This window comes from Cryptomeria japonica, chromosome 6, assembly GCF_030272615.1.
Source record: "Cryptomeria japonica chromosome 6, Sugi_1.0, whole genome shotgun sequence".
Lineage (NCBI taxonomy): Eukaryota > Viridiplantae > Streptophyta > Pinopsida > Cupressales > Cupressaceae > Cryptomeria > Cryptomeria japonica.
In genome coordinates, this window is record NC_081410.1 from 205,412,708 (window position 1) to 205,431,696 (window position 18,989).

General features: G+C 36.7%; 3 non-coding genes and 1 pseudogene across 3 annotated transcripts; 3 read left to right on the forward strand and 1 right to left on the reverse strand.

Moving 5' to 3' along the window:
• Positions 1-6,537: 6,537 nt before the first annotated feature.
• Positions 6,538-6,637, reverse strand: LOC131069869 (U6 spliceosomal RNA). Its single transcript, XR_009112247.2, has one exon. It is a non-coding gene; the product is annotated as a U6 spliceosomal RNA (small nuclear RNA).
• A 432-nt stretch (positions 6,638-7,069) lies between these two features.
• TRNAA-UGC (transfer RNA alanine (anticodon UGC)) lies at positions 7,070-7,142 on the forward strand. The gene has a single exon. It is a non-coding gene; the product is annotated as a tRNA-Ala (tRNA).
• A 95-nt stretch (positions 7,143-7,237) lies between these two features.
• On the forward strand, positions 7,238-7,308 carry TRNAG-GCC (transfer RNA glycine (anticodon GCC)). Its single transcript has one exon. It is a non-coding gene; the product is annotated as a tRNA-Gly (tRNA).
• Positions 7,309-9,596: 2,288 nt separating this feature from the next.
• Positions 9,597-10,688, forward strand: LOC131069805 ((S)-8-oxocitronellyl enol synthase CYC2-like; annotated as a pseudogene).
• The last annotated feature ends 8,301 nt before the right edge of the window (positions 10,689-18,989 follow it).

Sequence of the window (18,989 nt, forward strand, 5' to 3'; positions counted from 1 at the left end):
TCATGTCAGTCATAGTGGCATTCACTGTTCATCACAAAATGCTACTTTTTATCTAAGTGCATATGGTACTCTATCCTAGTAACACTCATTGTTCATCATAAAGTGTTGCTTCTATCGTAGTGACACTCACTGTTCATCACAAAGTGTTGCTTCTATCATAGTGGCATTCACTGTTCATCACAAAGTGATGCTCACATTTGCACTCATTGTTCATCACGAAGTGTTGCTCACCTTTGCACTCACTATTCATCACAAAGTGTTATTCACATTTGCACTCACTATTCATCACAAAGTGCTGCTCATATTTTAGTACTCCCTGTTCATCACAAAGTACTATATCTTGGTACTCATTATTCGTCACAAAGTGCCTTGATCTATCCTATCCTAGGGCCTCTGCTTGAGTGAATCCTCTTGAGTAGTTTCCTAATTGGCAACGTATGTTCTATCACAGAATTATCAATCCCAACCCTATCTGCTATCCTAGTCTTCCCTAGAGGACCTGCTTGAGTGTATCCTCTCAGCAGCTTATCCAATCGATAACGTATGTTCATCACATAACTACCGATTTGACCTTGAAGACATAAACGCGCCTTCATGACATAAACACGCTTAGAGACTGCATAAACGTCCCTGCTCTGCACAGACGCGCCTGAAATACATAGACGTGCCTATGCTCTGCACAGACACGCCTATCCTGCTTAAACGTGCCCACATTTCACAAACACACCTGAACAACGCAGATGCGCTCGCATTTGGCACAGACACCTTTCCTAGTGTAGATGCGCCTGACACAAACATAGACGCGCCTAGCCAACATAGACGTGCCTGGCACCAGCACAGACGCGCCTTGACGTTTTTGGACATTTTTGACATTTCCTAAACATGCATTTATTGCGCTACCTAGCATGCCTTTATGACAACATTTATTGCAACAAAGTACAAGGAGGTTTTGTGGTACTTATCGGCTCTCCTGCATCTGCTAGCCTCTGATATCGGTGAACGCGATCGAATCTGTGAACCAATGCCATCGCTGCTGACTACTGTTGCTCTATCTCGTTTTGCACTCTAATCTCTTGGATGTGTGGATGACAATGAGGATGTATTTCCCTCGTAGTCTATCTTATAGACTGCCCTAGCCCTAGTCCTAGCCCTTGTCTCTCGAATCAGTCTTCATTATCCCGTGACTCTGTCACTCTATCCTATCCGGTCAGTCCATTCTAGCCTTTCTTTCTTATCGAGAGATTGTCTGCGATCTTTTCAGACATTTTCATCCAATCTCTCGAGGGGGCATATCATTCACATCTTGGGGCAACTTTGTATCAGTTCATATTATCTTCTTTGAAACAACGCGACCAGCTGCATTGTCTCAAAGAGGGGCAAAATGTAGACACCTAAAATTGTCATGTCTAATTAGATAAATATTTTTATTTATTTAATTATTTTAGCTTAATTCTTCTATTAATTATATAAATCTTTATTTATTTAATTAATTCATTTATCCTCTTCTAGCCTTATTTCTCATTTAAATAAATACATTTATTTATTTAAATTACCCTTTTCCTAAATTAAATAAATATCTTATTTATTTAATTGATCCCACTTCTTCTATTAATTAAATGAATTTTTATTTATTTAATTAATTTATTAGCCTTTTCTACCCATGACACATGTCATTCATCTCTTAATTCATACACTACCTACCCTCTCATTATTTTATTATTTTCTTTACCTACCCTCTAATCATAGCCAACCTCTTTTACACCTCTCAATCTTATCCCTCCATTTCATATAGTGTCTTCTATATAAGAAGATGCTTCCTTCATTATCAACTCGAACTACTTGATCAATTGACTACACTACGCTTTGCACTTTCATATGCGATCCTACTGGCAACCACATTTCCGTTCTTTGTTGAGCTCTTGTGCACATAAAATCTGAGAGCAAATATATCAAGCAAGATCAATGGAGATAGGAACAATGGAGATCCAAACCCTATTGGACATGTGATGTTACAATATTTGTGATTTCATTTGATTTGCATTATCTTAGGTAATCTTCATATGTTATGGTGGATCTTTGTTGTTGTTAGGCTAGGGTTTTGTGGTCGAATATATTTAGTCTTTCAACATTGTTGTTATCCATTTTCACCATATACAATTAGTTTTAAGAGTTTTTGAATTGCTCTATTTTTCTAGTTGAACTACTTTGTTTTGGGTATTGAGGTTCTGGACTTTAGTACTAAGCTACGCTACGCTATTAAATTATTAAGATTGCCTAAGCTCAAAGGTATGCCATGAACAAGTTTCCAGTGAGGTCATGTGAAAGCCACTGACCCGTGACCCTGAAATAAAATCTGCATTCAGAATGATGAACTTCCCCATTCTGAGATCTGAGGGATAATAATTTGTACATTGAACCATCTATCATGCGAAAAAGAGCAGGTGAGATCCAAAATTGCGTGCTGCACCATCATGTGTACCCAAAAGAGTATATTAGGTACTAGTTTTGTAATCAAGATCAATGGATGTTAACCTAATTTGCATGTCTAGATTGTACTGATCTTTAGGGAGATGCACGATGGTCTTGAAATAAGATCAGAAGTTGATATTTCCTTGCTTAACTTGAAGTCGATTGTCTAGTTCTTATCACTCCACCACTGAAATAGGAAATAAGGAGTGTTCAATAATTGGGCTCACTTATCTAGAAAATTTGTGTGTGTGACTTTTATATACATGTAGGGGGGAGTCCAACAAAACGTTCAAGTCTCTGAAATAAAATCTGACAAGCAAAAAGTATCCCTGATCATAGGAGTCACATGAATCCTGGGCAATAGCCTAGCTAAAATCTTGCTTTTGTCAGACACTCCTGGTGGACCCTGGAAAGTTTATGGTTTTGCCAGGAGGTTTAAGCCTGATTGGTCTCCAGATACTCCAGTTGATTATATCCAATGTGATGTGTTAAACAAAGGAGAAACTTTAGAAAGGATTTCTACTTTGAAGGGTGTGACTCATCTTTTTGGAGTTTGTTGGACTAGTAGAGAGACAAGAACAGAATTGTGAAGACAATGGCAGAATGTTCAATAATGTCTAAGATGCAATACTGCCCAATGCCCAAAATCTTGAGCACATCTATCTGCAGATTGGTGTTAAACACTACTATGGTCCATTTGATAATTTGACCAAAAATCAAAATATTCAACCCCATGAGCCCCTTCATGAAGAGCCTCCAGGGCTACCTGGGCCTAATTTTTACTACACACTTGAAGATATACTATTTGACATTGCCAAGAAGAAAAAGGGACTAACTTGGTCTATTCACCGACATACAATCATATTTGGCTTCTCTCCTTGGAGCTTAAAGCACATGATTGATACGCTTTGTGTCTATGCTTCCATTTGCAAATATGATGAACTTTCTTTCAAATACCCAAGCAGTAGAATCACTTGGGAACAATTTATGGATGTAGCTGATGCTAAATCGATTTCAAAGCAAGAAATATGGGTTGCTGTGGAACCAAACAGTAAGAACCAGGCCTTCAATTGTTCTAATGGAGATGTATTTAAATGGAAAAAACTGTGGAAGCAAATTGCAGAGAAACTTGAGCTGGAAATGATACCATATGAAGGTGAAGGATTTAGCCTGACTAAAGCAAAGAAGGACAAAGGACCTGCCTGGGAAGTAATTGTAAAAGAAGATAATTTATGCCCCACCAAAATTGAGGAAGTTGGAAATTGGTGCTTTGCAAACATTATACTAAATACCCCATTTTAGTGTGTCATTATCATGAACAAAAGTAAGGTGTATGGTTTCTTTGTGTTTCATAATACAAAATCTTCTTTCCTTAAGATTATTCCATAGCATTGATCAATATGCCCCATTTTAGTGTGTCACTATCATGGATTGATAAAATGAAGTTACTTAAGATTATTCCATAGCATAGATCAGTATGCCTGAAACCTATTACTAGTCAGTAGGAAGTCTAAGAAGCCTGGAGTGAGCTACCCGAAGTATATCTTATATTTAGTTATATTGTTGCTATTGCACCATAAGTAAAATGCTTCCAAATGGAACTATAAGTTTCCATCTTGTTCTAAGTTGAGATACTCTTGTTTTTGTACTTGCAAAGGTGAACTTCTTTTCATGCCTTCCTTTGTTCAATCTTCCAAGGCTTTGAGAATACCAATTGCAACGAATGTATATTTCAGTGTTTGTATCTAAAAAGAATTTTGGTGGGCTTTTTTAAGCAATATGGTTGGAAATAACAGTTCTCGTCAGCTATGACCAATGTATTTACCTTGACTGCATCAAAGCCCAAGATATATGAAGAGTTTTAGTGTGAAAGCCATTACAGTATTTATAGAAAGTGTTTACCATATTTTTTTGACAGGCAAGGTTTTGTGATCAACATATTAGATTAGAATAGTTTGCTTTAGATATGTGAGATTTTAATTAGTAATTGATTGAGTTTAACCAATTAATCAAGCTGACATTCCTAAGGCTTCTCTTCTCGAATCAACATTTACAAAGAGTTGCAATTGTCTTCCATGGTGCTGGAAGTAAAGAGAACATTGTGGGTGATAGTCCAAGCAAAGATGTAGTTATGGCTATACTTTTAATGAGAAAAAACTGCAAGAATATAAGTTAAGGCTCAGCTATGGGATGCAACAAGATTATCGTGCAATAACGATACTTTTTTTAACCCTTAATTCATGATAGTCAATTGTCTCTTGGATGAATTTATTTTTACTTTGGATGAAGTTCTTTAAAATTATATAAAAAATTAAAATATGTAATATAATCATTTTTAAAAATATGGATATTTTTAAGTATGTAAATACAAAATTACAAAATAAAATATGATACTATTAAATTAAATCATTTAATCTAATAGTATTACTAAAACATCCTAATCCTATTATTACAATATCCTATTTTTAATCAAACTTTAAAAAGTAATAGGTCAACCCATGCTATGATGGGAATGGTAAATGATGATTTCCTTACCACCTTGGTGATCTATCCTATTTTTTTGTGTTTTTAACCTATAAATTATTTTCTCCTTGATGTTTTGTCTTTGCTATTTGATGGGTGTCAATGTTAGATCTCTCTCTCTCTCTCTCTCTCTCTCTCACACACACACACACACACACACACACACACACACACAGTGTTCATCCCTACCTCTATCTACATCTCTCCCCTATGTCAAACTTGAACTCTTTATCTTTCCATATTTCTTATTTCGTATCTCCCTCTATCTTTATCTCATTATCTCACCATCTCTTTCTACTTTACTCTACATATCACTTCTTGTCTCTAATTTAATCTTTCTATTGCTCCCTCTCTCTCCCTCTCTCTATATTTATCTCTTCCATCTCTATTTGTCTCTATTCTCTCTCCCTCTCTCTATATTTATCTCTTCCATCTCTATTTGTCTCTATTCTCTCTCCCTCTCTCTATATTTATCTCTTCCATCTCTATTTGTCTCTCTTCTCTCTCCCTCTCCTCTCCATATCTCTATCCTACATCTCCTTCTCCAATTCTATCTTTATCATCCTCTATATCTCTATCTCCTCACCCATCTCTCTCTCTCTCTCTCTCTCTCTCTCTCTCTCTCTCTCTCTCTCTCTCTCTCTCTCTCTCTCTCTCTCTCTCCCATCTCTACCTCTCTCCCTATTGCAAACATAACATGAGCATGTTGATAATGGAGCCTGATTATCTTCCTAATTTAAAGCTTTTATCATCTCTAGCACTTTCTCTCTCACGCACTCTATCTATCATTATATCTCTATATTTTTATCACTTTATCTCACCATCTATATAGCTCTCTCTCTCCTCCCTCTTTCTCTATATCTCTATATCTAGAGCTCCTTCTCTACATCCCTATCTCTCTATCTTTATCTCTCCCTCTACCTCTCTTTATATCTTGATGCATTTGTCTCCCTTTTCATCTCTACATCTATCTTCCTCTTTCCCCTATATCTCTTTACCTTTCTATTGCTATCTCTACATACTTTTTCTTCTATCTCTCTTTCAGATATCTATATCTTATTATCTCTCTATCTCTCTCTACCTCTCTCTATGTATCACTTCCTATCTCTATATTTTGCTCTCTTCTTCTCTCTTCCTCTCTATATATCTACTCCTTCCCTCTTTATCTATCCCTTTGTCTTCTACCTTTTTTTCTCTTCTCCTTCTCTCCATATCCCTCTCCCTCTCCTTCTTCTCATTCAACTCTATATTCCTATCTATGTCTATCTCCTTACTCTTATCTCTCTCTCTCACTCTTTCCCCCTCTATCCATTCCTCTCTATCCCTCTCTCCATATTGCAAACATAGCATGAGTCTTTTGAGAATGCAAATTGATTATCTTCTTGATTCAGTAGTTTTGTTTCACTCATATTACAAATAGATGCATATTTGATTTAAAGATACACAACATCATTTACTAAATAGCTAGCTAATTAACCAAACTACACAAATTTACAAAAAAAAATAATAGAATAAGCGCAGTAGTAGCAGCAATGATAAAAAAAAAAAAATTTGGACCATTTCTCGATTTATGCGTGTCATCCTTGCGCAGCGGCCATGCTAATCTTCTGTATCGTTCCAATTTTATCGGATGTCTCGAAGAGACACTACAGTAGCCGTACAAACAATATATGTACTGCTCACATCATTTATGCGTAGTAAATGTGGGAGTAAAGCCACGCGTGTCCTTCCTTCCATCGCCTCGGGAGTCGAGACGGTTTTCGGCGGATGTATTAAAAAAGTATATAAAAGCTCAACCAAAAACGATAAATACACTACAACCGAGCACAGGTGCTACTTCTAACCAAACAAGCAAACCACCGTTGTCTCCACGCAGGATCGAACTACGGATTTTTCAGGTTTTTTTTTCAATTTTTTAAGGAGAGATTACAAGACTGACACTCTTACCACTGAGCTATAGAGGCCATTGTTAACACCATGCTCCATTGTTTTCTTAAACCTTCCATACCGATGTCCACAACGCTGCACTTCCCTTCTCCTTCGATGATACCAGAAAGAGAAATTCGCTTGGTAGTTTGGGGATGTAGCTCACATGGTAGAGCGCTCGCTTTGCATGCGAGAGGTACGGGGTTCGATACCCCGCATCTCCATTTGCCATTTATTTTTCTCTTTATCTGCCCTTTTTAAGATTCGTTTTCTGTTTACAGGTATGTGGACAATTCATCTATCATTTTGCTTCATCTCCGCACCAGTGGTCTAGTGGTAGAATAGTACCCTGCCACGGTACAGACCCGGGTTCGATTCCCGGCTGGTGCATTTCCATTTTGTATTTATCAAATATACTTACTGTACTGTTTTAATCTAATTGAGTTGGTACTCATGGTGGACAGGCTCTCTTGGGTCTAGAGCACTAAGTATTTTATCAAATATACTTACAGTACTGTTTTAATCTACTTACTGTACTGTTTTAATCTAATTGAGTTGGTACTCATGGTGGACAGGCTCTCTTGGGTCTAGAGCACTAAGTATTTTATCAAATATACTTACAGTACTGTTTTAATCTAATTGAGTTGGTACTCATGGTGGACAGGCTCTCTTGGGTCTAGAGCAGTAAGTATTTTAGTTGTCCATATGTTTCATAATATTGCTTTATGTAGGACAGATTGAGAGTTAAACTGTGAGATAATCGAAGGCATGAAGGTAGCTATTAAACCCTCTCTCTACTCTGTCTTTGCAATGGAAGCTAACTCCTTAATCGAAGTCCTTTGTGGCAAATAAATGTTAACTGGGATTCAATTGACAGGAAAGATAAAGCTCTAGCTGTAATAGGTTTCAGGTGGTTTCAGATGTTTATGTATATTCTTAGTAAAGTCATTACTTGGGAAATCTACTTTTAGTTTGAATTTTGGTTAGGCTTTGAGCTTCGGCAACCCTAACAAGTTAAAATGTGGAGCTTCTTGCAAAACAATAGAATTCTGTTCTGATTAACACCAATAATAAGAACAATCAGTTGTGAAGATAATGAATTTTAAAGCATAAAGTGCAGGGTCACCCAATTTCTATAAACAATCAACTTGAACCATCTGTGGGAGGGGAAAGAGATCAGTGTTACTTTGATGAAATTGTTGGAAAATGATGTATAATTGATCTGAAGATGGACTAGTCACAAAAGAGGCTGGTAGTTTAGTGGCTGGTAGTTTAGTGGCAGAGCAACCCAACAACAAGTGTGAAGTCTTATATTTCACTCCTAACTTAGAGCCTCTAGTAACACCGATGTTAAACTTTTTATAAATCAGCTAGTAATCCAACATAGGACCTTCCCTTTGCTGTTCCCCTTTGCTGTTAGGGTGCTCTGCGACCAGCCCCCTTTGTGATTGGTCCATCCTCAGTTTAGGTCTGGATAGCATGAGCAAGGACTTAAGAGAATGACACAAGTCATATGTAACACTACCAGCTATGATTCAAACTTGGGAACTCACATTTACTGCTGGGGTACTCTGTCACTAAGCTACCAGCCCTCTTTTTTACATAGTCTGAACCAAATTCTGGAAGCCTAGAATTGTTTATATATAATGCAAGAGAAGAGGAATCTGATAAATCTGTTTAAGGGAAGTAGAGAACATACAATTTATTGTAAATTAAAGAATTAATAAATAAAAAATTCATTGTGCTATATTTTATTTGATAACTAAAAATTTTTAGTATAATAAGAGTCTTTTATACTACATAAAATTCAACCATTCACAGATATGATAACTAATCTTCTACTCAATCCTTTTGAGTGTGCTGATATAGATAGATACATCAAAAACAAATTTTAGTCATGTACAAATCATGAAAAAGATAAACGTAAATGCATATTAAAACATAGATGAAAATTTTAAAAACTCAAAATAACACTCAATTTTTTAAATATCATATTGAAAAATTATTTTCCAGTCTGTACCAATTAATCAAATCCTAACTATTTAACATAAAACTTATAACATTTGTCCAACACATCAAATTCTATAACTTTTCCTCTTGAATCAATTTTAAATTTGTTATTATAGCTTCACATGCTATGACTGTAAATGCTCTTCAATGCTCTCACACTGTTGGAATGATCCCTGCTGAACGCCAAGAACAAAAGCGGATTAAGAAGGCATTATTTCAGTGGTGACAGAGCATTGAGGATTGTTCTGGCGATCTGGGTGATTGGGGGATTATGGAAGATGAATGAGACCCCAAGAGGAATCATCCCAGATGAAAAATAGAAGGCCATTATTCTCATTTTTGCTTACTCAGCACGAGTGATTGCCCTTCCTGACTTGGCAGCAGCACATCTTAATCTGTCTTAATCTGTCGCCAATAGAGCATATTATATAGTGGTTTCAAATCAAAACAAATTGACATTAACTTAATTTGCAATGTCTAGCTTGTACAAAACTTTAGGGGGATTGTGGAAATAAGATCAGAAGTTGATATCTCCTTCCTCTTCTTAAACTCGATTACCCATTTCTTATCAATACAAGTGAATACTCCTAGCACCATTAAATAGGAAATACGAGTGTTCCAAAATTTGGGCTAACTTATTGTTGTATTATCTAGCAAAATTGTGGATACGACTTTCTATTTACATGCAGGGGAGAGTCCAGCAAAACTTCGAAGTCTCGGAAATAAAATCCGACAAGCAAAGAGTAGCCCTGATCATAGGAGTCACAGGAATTGTGGGCAACAGCTTGGCAGAAATCTTGCCTTCGTCTGATACTCCTGGTGGACCCTGGAAAGTTTATGGTGTTGCCAGGAGGCCTAAGCCTGATTGGTCTCCAGATAATCCAGTTGAATACATCCAATGTGATGTGCTAAACAGAGGAGAAACTTTAGAAAGGATTTCTACTTTGAAGGATGTAACTCATCCTTTTTGGGTTTGTTGGGTTAATAGAGAAACAGAGGAACGGAACTGTGAAGACAATGGAAGAATGCTCAGTAATGTCTTAGACGCTCTACTGCCCAACGCCGAAAATCTTGAGCACATCTGTCTTCAGACTGGTGGGAAACACTACCTAGGCCCATTTGATAATGTGACCAAAAATCGAAATATTCAGCCCCATGAGCCACCCTTTCATGAAGAGCTTCCTAGGCTACCTGGGCCTAATTTCTACTATACGCTTGAAGATATACTGTTTGATGCTGCCAAGAAGAAAAAGGGACTAACTTGGTCTATTCACCGCCCTACAGTCATATTTGGCTTCTCTCCTTGGAGCTTAATGAACATCATTGGTACTCTGTGTGTCTATGCTTCCATTTGCAAAATATGAGGGGCTTTCTTTCAAATACCCGGGCAATAGAATCACTTGGGAACAATTTACGGATGTAGCTGATGCCGAACTGATTGCAGAGCAAGAAATATGGGCTGCTACGGAACCTAACGCCAAGAACCAGGCCTTCAATTGTTCTAATGGAGATGTGTTAAAATGGAAAAAACTGTGGAAACAAATTGCAGAGAAATTTGAGGCGAAGGATTTAGTTTGGCTGAAGCAATGAAAGACAAAGGACCTATCTGGGAGGTAATTGTGAAAGAAAATAATTTATACCCTACCAAAATTGAGGAAGTTGGAAACTGGTGGTTACTAGCCTGGAGTGAGCCACTCAGCATGTATTGTTGCTACTACACCATGAGTAAACGGTATTATATTGTTGCTATTGTACCATAAGTATGCATTATATGTTGCTATTGCACCATAAGTAAATTGCTTTTAAATGGAATTGTAAATAAGAATTCTCATCAGCTCTAATCAATGTATTTACCTTGGCTGCATCAGAACCCAAGATAAATGATGAGTTTTAGTGTGAAGATCCTTTCACTCATTTTAAGGATTCAAGTGTACCAAAGCTTGATGTATATTTTTTTTGAAAAATGATTGGAAGCCTAAATATTATAAAATTAAAAATTATGTTATTGTTGCATAGTAAATATTAAAATGTAAATATCTTATTATCTTCATTTTAGAAAATTTATGTAAAATATTTCTAGAGATATCACATTTGAGCTATTATTGAATCAGATTCAAATTTTTAACAAGAAGTTAGAAGATCATTAAAACAATTTCATCTTTGAAAACTTGCATAAAAAGAGACAATAGAAGGCATGCTTAGAACTTTAAATATTTGGTCTCAACTTTCACTCAAATTTTTAATAAATTACCACATATCTTTAATTAAAGATCTATTATATAAATTTTATTTCAAAAATAAATGTTTATTAAAAATCTATGTAAATGGTCATAATCCTCGAGGTAAAAGATCATTTATAACCTCTTAATTGTTGAGAATTTTGACAAACATTGTTTTTAAGGGGTAAAAATTCATTAATAAAAAATAAAGATTACAAAGCAAGAATGACCAACCACCTAGCAAGATCAAAGAATTATCCATTCCTATCTTTCCCAACTAATTGCTCTAACATATGAGAGAAGTCCAAGCTCAATTGTCCCCTATCTACAATATTCTAACCTTGCATTCCATAACCACAACTAAATGTCAATTAGCATCATCCAAATGTTGCTCATTCAACATATGCACCACCACTTGTGAATCTGGATTCACAGATAATCCATTTCCAACCAAAAGAATAACCTCTCTCCATTGCATACAAGATGGCGAAGGCCTCTGTGAAATTATTTGTATGAAGCCCCTTGTAAATGGAAAAGAGAAACTAAATGACTAGGATTCCCTCTAGAGGAGCCATCCATATTGATTGTCATAACTCCTTGAGGATGAGGAGGAAGCCATCGACCTACTCGATCAATCTTCATCTTAGACTATCTACAATTGGTTCGCGTAAGCTACTTCCATTCCACACCACCAGAAAAACTTGACCTGTGAAGAATACCTACATCACCAGGATAAATTGCACCAAAAAGATCATACTTAGCCAAGACTGTCTCCTAAAGAGTATTAACAATTTTTCTCCAGAATTGATGAACAACCAAACCAATTTTACATCCTAAAAAATCCTATGATTTCATTCTAACCAAAGATGCCATATAATGAAAGAAGCTCCAAAGCCAAAGCAACTTGAAGAAAAGAGGTCTTGATAGGAGGTTGACCCAAGTGGACCCAAAACTCAACCAAAGAGGAGGCATGCAAGCAAGCCTAATTCCAAACTACCCACTAGAGATGCCAAATCTCTCGAGAGAAAGAACACTAAAAGAAAATATGAGAAGTATATTCTTCACTACAAGACAAAGCACATAAATAGATGTCCTTGGAAGTCACGCTTGCATAAATTATCACAAGTAAGACATTCGTTTTAAACCACTAGTCACAAGAAAAAATTGCACTTGGACCAACAAAAAAAATTTCACATCTGTTTCTAGCATGGAACTCCTACTCCCCCAAACAATTATCTATCAAGGTGTAGGTACCCCAAAGACACCAAGTACTTACTCGTCGGATCCTTACCCCACACAAGGAGATCTATCTCTAATAGAGAATTGCACTCTTGACTATGACGAATCTATGCTAACTCTCATTGAGCTCCCTCATACCAAAATGCAATAGAACAATCAGAAAAGGGATTGCAAGTGCGGATACATTGAAAGAAGTGCAGGGTGGCTATCCTAAGAATCAAGCCAAAACAAAGCTTCTAAACCTATATTACGCATCCCAAAAAGCCCATGTTTAATTAGCTTTGCCCATGTCTTCAAAGCATGCCAAATCATAGAGCCCTTCCCCTCAAGGCTACATTGAGGAAAATCAAAGTTGTTGGCCCTGTGAGATACTTATTAGAAACAATTCTAGCCCAGGCCTAATCTTGACTAGTACACCATTGCTAATATAATTTAGCAGCTAGAGCTTGCCCATTCAGGGCCGCTAGACAAAGACCAAGCCCCCCTTCTTTCTGCAACCTACAAATAGTCTCCCACTTAACTAAACTCCACTTAGAAGAAAGCAAAGTTCTATTCCAGAGGAATTTCCAAGAAAGAGCATCAAATTCCTTAAGAAAATATGAAGGAGACACTTGAACAAAATTCTTGTAGATAGGGAGAGCCTGGATGACAAACTTCAGAAGAGTCACCCTTCCAGTAGTGGAGAGCCAACGATGAGTTTAATAATTAATCTTCCAACAAAACTTATCCAATAATTCTTACCAATATCCCCTAAGTTGCCTACCCACAATCAAAGGAATACCGAGATAAACTAAAGGAAGAGAGCCAATTTGGAATCACATAATATTGTTGATTTGTAGTTGAATAAGCTCAAAAGTATTAAAAAAATAGATAGAAGATTTGTGCTCATTGACTTTATGACTTGATGTTGGTAAATAAATATCCAAAGTTTGTCTAAATTCTCTACTTCGTGAATGTAGGCTACACCCATCAAAGCAGTATCATCCATAAACTGCAAGTGGGAAAGATTTAGTGATCCATTACCTCAATGTCAGCCTTGAATCAAACCTTGGGAGACCCAAGACTTAATAAATCTGCCCAAGCCCTTAGCCATAATAATAAACAGATAGGGAGATAAAGGATCACTTTGGCAGAGACCTTGAGAAGCCCCAAATAACTCAAAAGGCTTAGAATTGATAATGATTGAGAAAGATGTAGAAGTAACACAACTCATAATCTAGTGCACCTATTCAATACTAGATTCAAAAGCTATAAGACTTTTTTGCAAGAATTGTCATTTAACCTTGTCATAAGCTTTAGCCATGTCCAACTTGATGAACATGGCCTTTTCCTTGGAAACTACCATAGAGTGAATAGCCTCAAAAGCAATCACCAACCCATCTAGAATTTGTCTGACATCTACAAATCCCCCTTGCTCTTTCAAGATAATTGAAGAAAGGCAAGTTTTGAGCCTCTCAACAATCAATTTAGTAACACTTTATACACCACATTACAAAGGGCAATGGGTCGAAAGCAATTCAAACTATTAGTTGGAATAAGAACCAGAAAAGTAGAATTCAAGGCACGTAACATTTGTTTGCTACTATGTGACTCTCGAACCATTGCCAAAAGATCAAATTTAATTACATCCCAAAACTCTTGAAAAAAATCTATTGGGAAACCATCAAGACCGAGAGCTTTGCCTTTAGCCATTTGAAAAACAACCTCCAATTCTAACAAAGTTATTGGCTGAACTAGAGCTACATTCATCTCATTAGTGACTAAAGTGGGAAGAAAATCTAGAATCAAATTCTCCTCACTGCTAGAAAAGGAGAATCTTTATTAAATGGAGAGGAAACGAATTGTGCAACCTCATAGGACATCTTTTGTAGGGATGTTAGTTGAATTCATTCTAAGTTAACCAGAGGAGATATAGCTCCCTTGCTTGCGAGCTTTAACAAAATAATGAAAGATAGTGATATTTCTATGATGTTCCTTGAGCCAATCAACCCATGCCTTTTGCTTCCAAAAATCTTCCCCCTGAAGCTCCCACTCCTCCAATTCCTTCATAACACGAGACTCTGTTGTACTTAAATCCATTGTTAAACTTGAAAGACATTTTTGAATTGCTCTTTTGGTGACACGAAGGTTGCCAAATCACTGCCTATTCCACCAATTGAGCTTATATTTCTCAAACTGCAATTTCTTATCAAAATAAAATGTAACACAATCCTCAAAGCATGTGGAGACAGCCAAGGATTCACCACGGGTAGGAGAGAAACTCATATTGGTCGTACCATAATAGTTACCTTGAAACACATCAAATCACAATCCACCATCAACCAAACCCTCTAGCATCATGTAAAGCATACCAGGATGTTCCTTGAACATCCAAAAATATTCTCAAATCCTTCCTCCATCTTTCCAAATCATATTAGCACAACACAACCGACACTAAACACTTCATTGCGGATAGCTGATCAAACACCAAACACCATTATCACTACTTGTAGACAACACCAACTCTTGAAAATTGGATTGAGATGCAACAAAGACATTCTAAACATTTCCTCCAAACTGCAACACTTGAAACATCAATACAGAGAAATGCAAAGCATTTTTTGGACCAATTCTGATAGACAACTAGCCTGACAATTGTAGAGGGAGAAAAATAAACCACAATGATAGGCAGATAACAACCTCTCAAGGAGTTACTAATCTACCTCTCCACTCCAAATGAGTACAAAGCTTAAGGTTGTCAAGCACCCTGTAGATAACATTGAATGTGTCACAAAGTCTTCTTGATGCCCTCCATTAACTCTCTGTCTGAGGATGCATGTGTGGATCTTAGACAACAACGCAACACGCTGGCATCCTATACAAATATATACAAAGTTTCGTGTAGAGAGCTTAGGGTGACAAAAAAATGTTCTAGATGAAGTAAAACTAGATGAATATATAACAGAAAGCAAAAAACAACTATTGAAATGTAAAAGGATAAATGAAAGAGAGGAAGGAAATAATATTACAACAAGTCCATGATTGAAGCCTCCAACAAAGCAATTCTTGTCCAATGAAACCTGCATTGATAGGAAGATAACAACCTCTCAGGCACTTACTAATCTACCTCTCCACTCCAGATGAGTACAAAGCCTAAGGTTGTCAAGTACCTCATTGTAATAGAGGAAATTTGCTACCTCAAGGATGATGAATTCTAGAGAACAAATCCACCCTCCGATACCTCACTCTAATTGGCGCTAAGGTGAGCCATTGGATGAAAATAAAAAATTAGAACAATCGATTGCAATCCGAGGCTCTCAAACGACTCTGCCTAGAATCTGTCTAGAGGACGAGCGTGCAGGTCTGGGACACCAGCACAACACGTTGTCATCTTGCACGGATGAGGTACATAGGCCGCCCAAAATGTCATAGATGCGACTATATTATAATGTACATGAAGAAAACGATAAAAATAAGCTAGTAATCACAGAATACGAAATAACTAAGATGGAATAGAAGAGAAGAGATGAAAGGAACTCACAAATGGCTTATGATTGGAGCCTTCCGCAAAGTGACTCTTCTTCCACAATTAAGAACTTGCACACAAACAAGAAGGAAAATGTTTGGCGTTGTGTTTTGGAGCTTGCCTAAGTTAGACCCCTGTTTTGGTGTTTCCACCTCCATGGACAACCCAAATAGAACCACGGGGAAATAAACAATAAAGATAATTGGAAGAGAATGCAAGATGGAAAAATGATGATACATAAAGAAAGTGAAAAAGGAAATGAGTGAACTCCCCTTTCGAGATGTTGTAAAAATGGTGTTGTGAGCTATTCGAAAAGTTGTAACAACGGTGGTCTTGTTATAGGAAACTATGGATGTTGTCCAAGAAATCGCCAAGAGCTCCAACCTACAAAGAGTGATCTCAAAATGCTAAAAAGATCCTCAAAATGTCTTCAAATCGGAGAGATATAGGCCCTAGACAAAAAATCGACGTCGGTGGACGCATGCAAAGGCGTTACAATTTCTTCTAGGCGCAGGTGTAACACCCAAATGACCACCTACGAATTGTCAGATTCGTGGGACGCTAGCGCACCGCGCAAATGTCTCCACGATGTGCCCTAGTCCCCGAAGGTCACAAGTTGGTGGAGTTGGTGAAATACCTTCTTGGAGTTGACTAGGTGATCTGAGTGGACAAATGGACAAAGGTGGCGAAGCCTGACCTCCGATGACATGGAGGAAGGCATCATTTGTTGCGTTGAATCACAAAGGGAAAAAAAATTTATATTACATTTTTCCCCCACTTTAGTGAGTATGTCTTTGTCGAGAGATGTGAAGCTAAAGTAGAGGAGGATAGAGAGTTGCAATAGGGAGGTATATTTTTGTTGATCAGACGAGGTTGCCCCTAGTGAGATGTAGATGAGATTTGGAATAGACATTGTTGATTGATACATCAAAAACATGCTAGCTGCAGTCTAGCATGTTGGATGGCAAGATGAAGGATAGATTTAAGATTCGTAAGAAACGAGCCTCGCTTTGGAGGCAAGCCCCTAGTTACAAAAAGATACAAGATAAATGGTCGTCATGATATAAGATGTGCTCGTATGGATAGAAAAGTACGTTATGCTAGATAGCCATACGATATGGCGATGAGATATGTCGGTGTTGGTAAACAGATTTGTCCTTCTTAAATACCTTTCAAAAATGACTCCCAAATGCACAAATTGAAAGACCAAAATAAGAACCAACACTTGAGTCACTTGCAATGGTGAGTGCAAGTGCTCTCTGAATTTTGATATGAAGGTACAACTCCCTTCGTTGGATAAAAATGTATATTTTCTGAATATGCTTTTAACTGGAAAGCAATAAAGACAACTAACATCTGCTCATAGCCATGACACAGATGCGAATAGCATATTTATAATGAAATGAATGAAGATAAGTAAAACACGGTTTAATTATCCACACTCAAGAAAACACCCTTTCCAATGGAATCAAAATACCTTGGACTCTGATCGAGTCTCTCTCATGCCTCAAAGGACAAGGGAGATCAAAAAATTTAGGCAGTGAGCAAACAATCGATTTCTTTTCAAATACAAATTATTTCTGAAATCAAAGTTTCAAAATTAAATGCATATACATAGTTTGATGTAACAGACAAATCAATGAAAGGTAATTACAAGAGAAACAAAGCTCATTGTAATCAAAATAAAATATTGACAAATTCACAGATCAACAAAATCTTCTTCATTCCATCAATGCCAAAATGTGAGCTCACAGACTCAATTTTTCTGAAAAATGAAACTATGCAGTCCAGAAAACAATGCTGCCCATTCTTTTTTACAGCAGAAAGAGAAAGAAAAGAAAAGAAGAACCCCATCTCCTTTCTCTCATTACATATATATAGCCTCTGAGAATTTCAGTTATCAATAACTGATTCTTAAAAAGATTATTAATTAATCTTTTCTTTTATCTTCTATCTTCTTCCCGACAACTCTTCTTTTTTCTTTTTGCTTCAAATCTTTTATCATCCATTCCTTTCTGAAAAATATTTGAAGAAAATTTAAATTAAACACATCTAATTATGTGTTGACAGGTGGACATTTCTTTTATATCTCCTGGGTAAATTTATTATCTGGATCTCCATTTCAAAACAAAGTCTCGACCGTGACCTTCTCATAATAATATTTTTCTAAGAAATTTGTATAGGCCTGTACTCAGAGATCAATAAATTTCGAACACAATAATATTTGTCCAATCTCTGGTGAGGATTTATAACACTAGGTTTTCTAAAACATATCAAAAATTCAGTCCGATCCAACGATGAAATTAAAAGTTATGCCCCCCGCACCGAGACTGATTTTTTTGTCTCAGAAACTTCGTGGTTACAGATTACATTGAAAATTACAAACATTAGACATGCCAATATTATTGGATTTTTGAAGTTTTTTAAATCTTGAACTCACACACTTTGAACCTGCATCTGATGAATATCTGAACTCTGAATTTGAACCTTGAACCTTGAACCTGTGGGCTTGAACCTGCGCGCTTGAACCAAAGAAGGTTCAAAGTTCAAGTTCAAAGACCAAAAAGTACGATGAACCCAAAATTTGAACTTTGAACCTTTTGAACCCACGGGGTTCAATCAGAAGGTTCAAAAACACAAACTACACCCACATTATGCTTCATTTATCACTTTATTTTTATATTTGGTTGCGCATTGAACATTTGAACCTAAGAAGGTTCAAGGTTCAAGTTCAATGATAGTTGTTCCTTTGGGCTGCCATAGAAAAACTTGCATAAATTTTTACTGAGGGCTCTGTTTATTATGAAAATTTAACTATAGAATAAATGGGTCTAGTAGAGTATAACCCAGAAATCATTTTTGCATAGGATACATAAGACTTGAGATTTAATTGTTTGGGTATATGGGTAACCCAAAAATAAAACAATTAAAATCTCCCAGCCGACATGGAGTTTGGCCATAAAAACTTCAGCATTAAAACATTAACAATAACTGATTTTAAGTTGATTATGAGGCTTTAGGCACGAGCAAAAATATAGGGGTAACATTGGCTCTGATTGGGGACCATGACTGTAAAGGACTAGGAGAATCCAGAATGT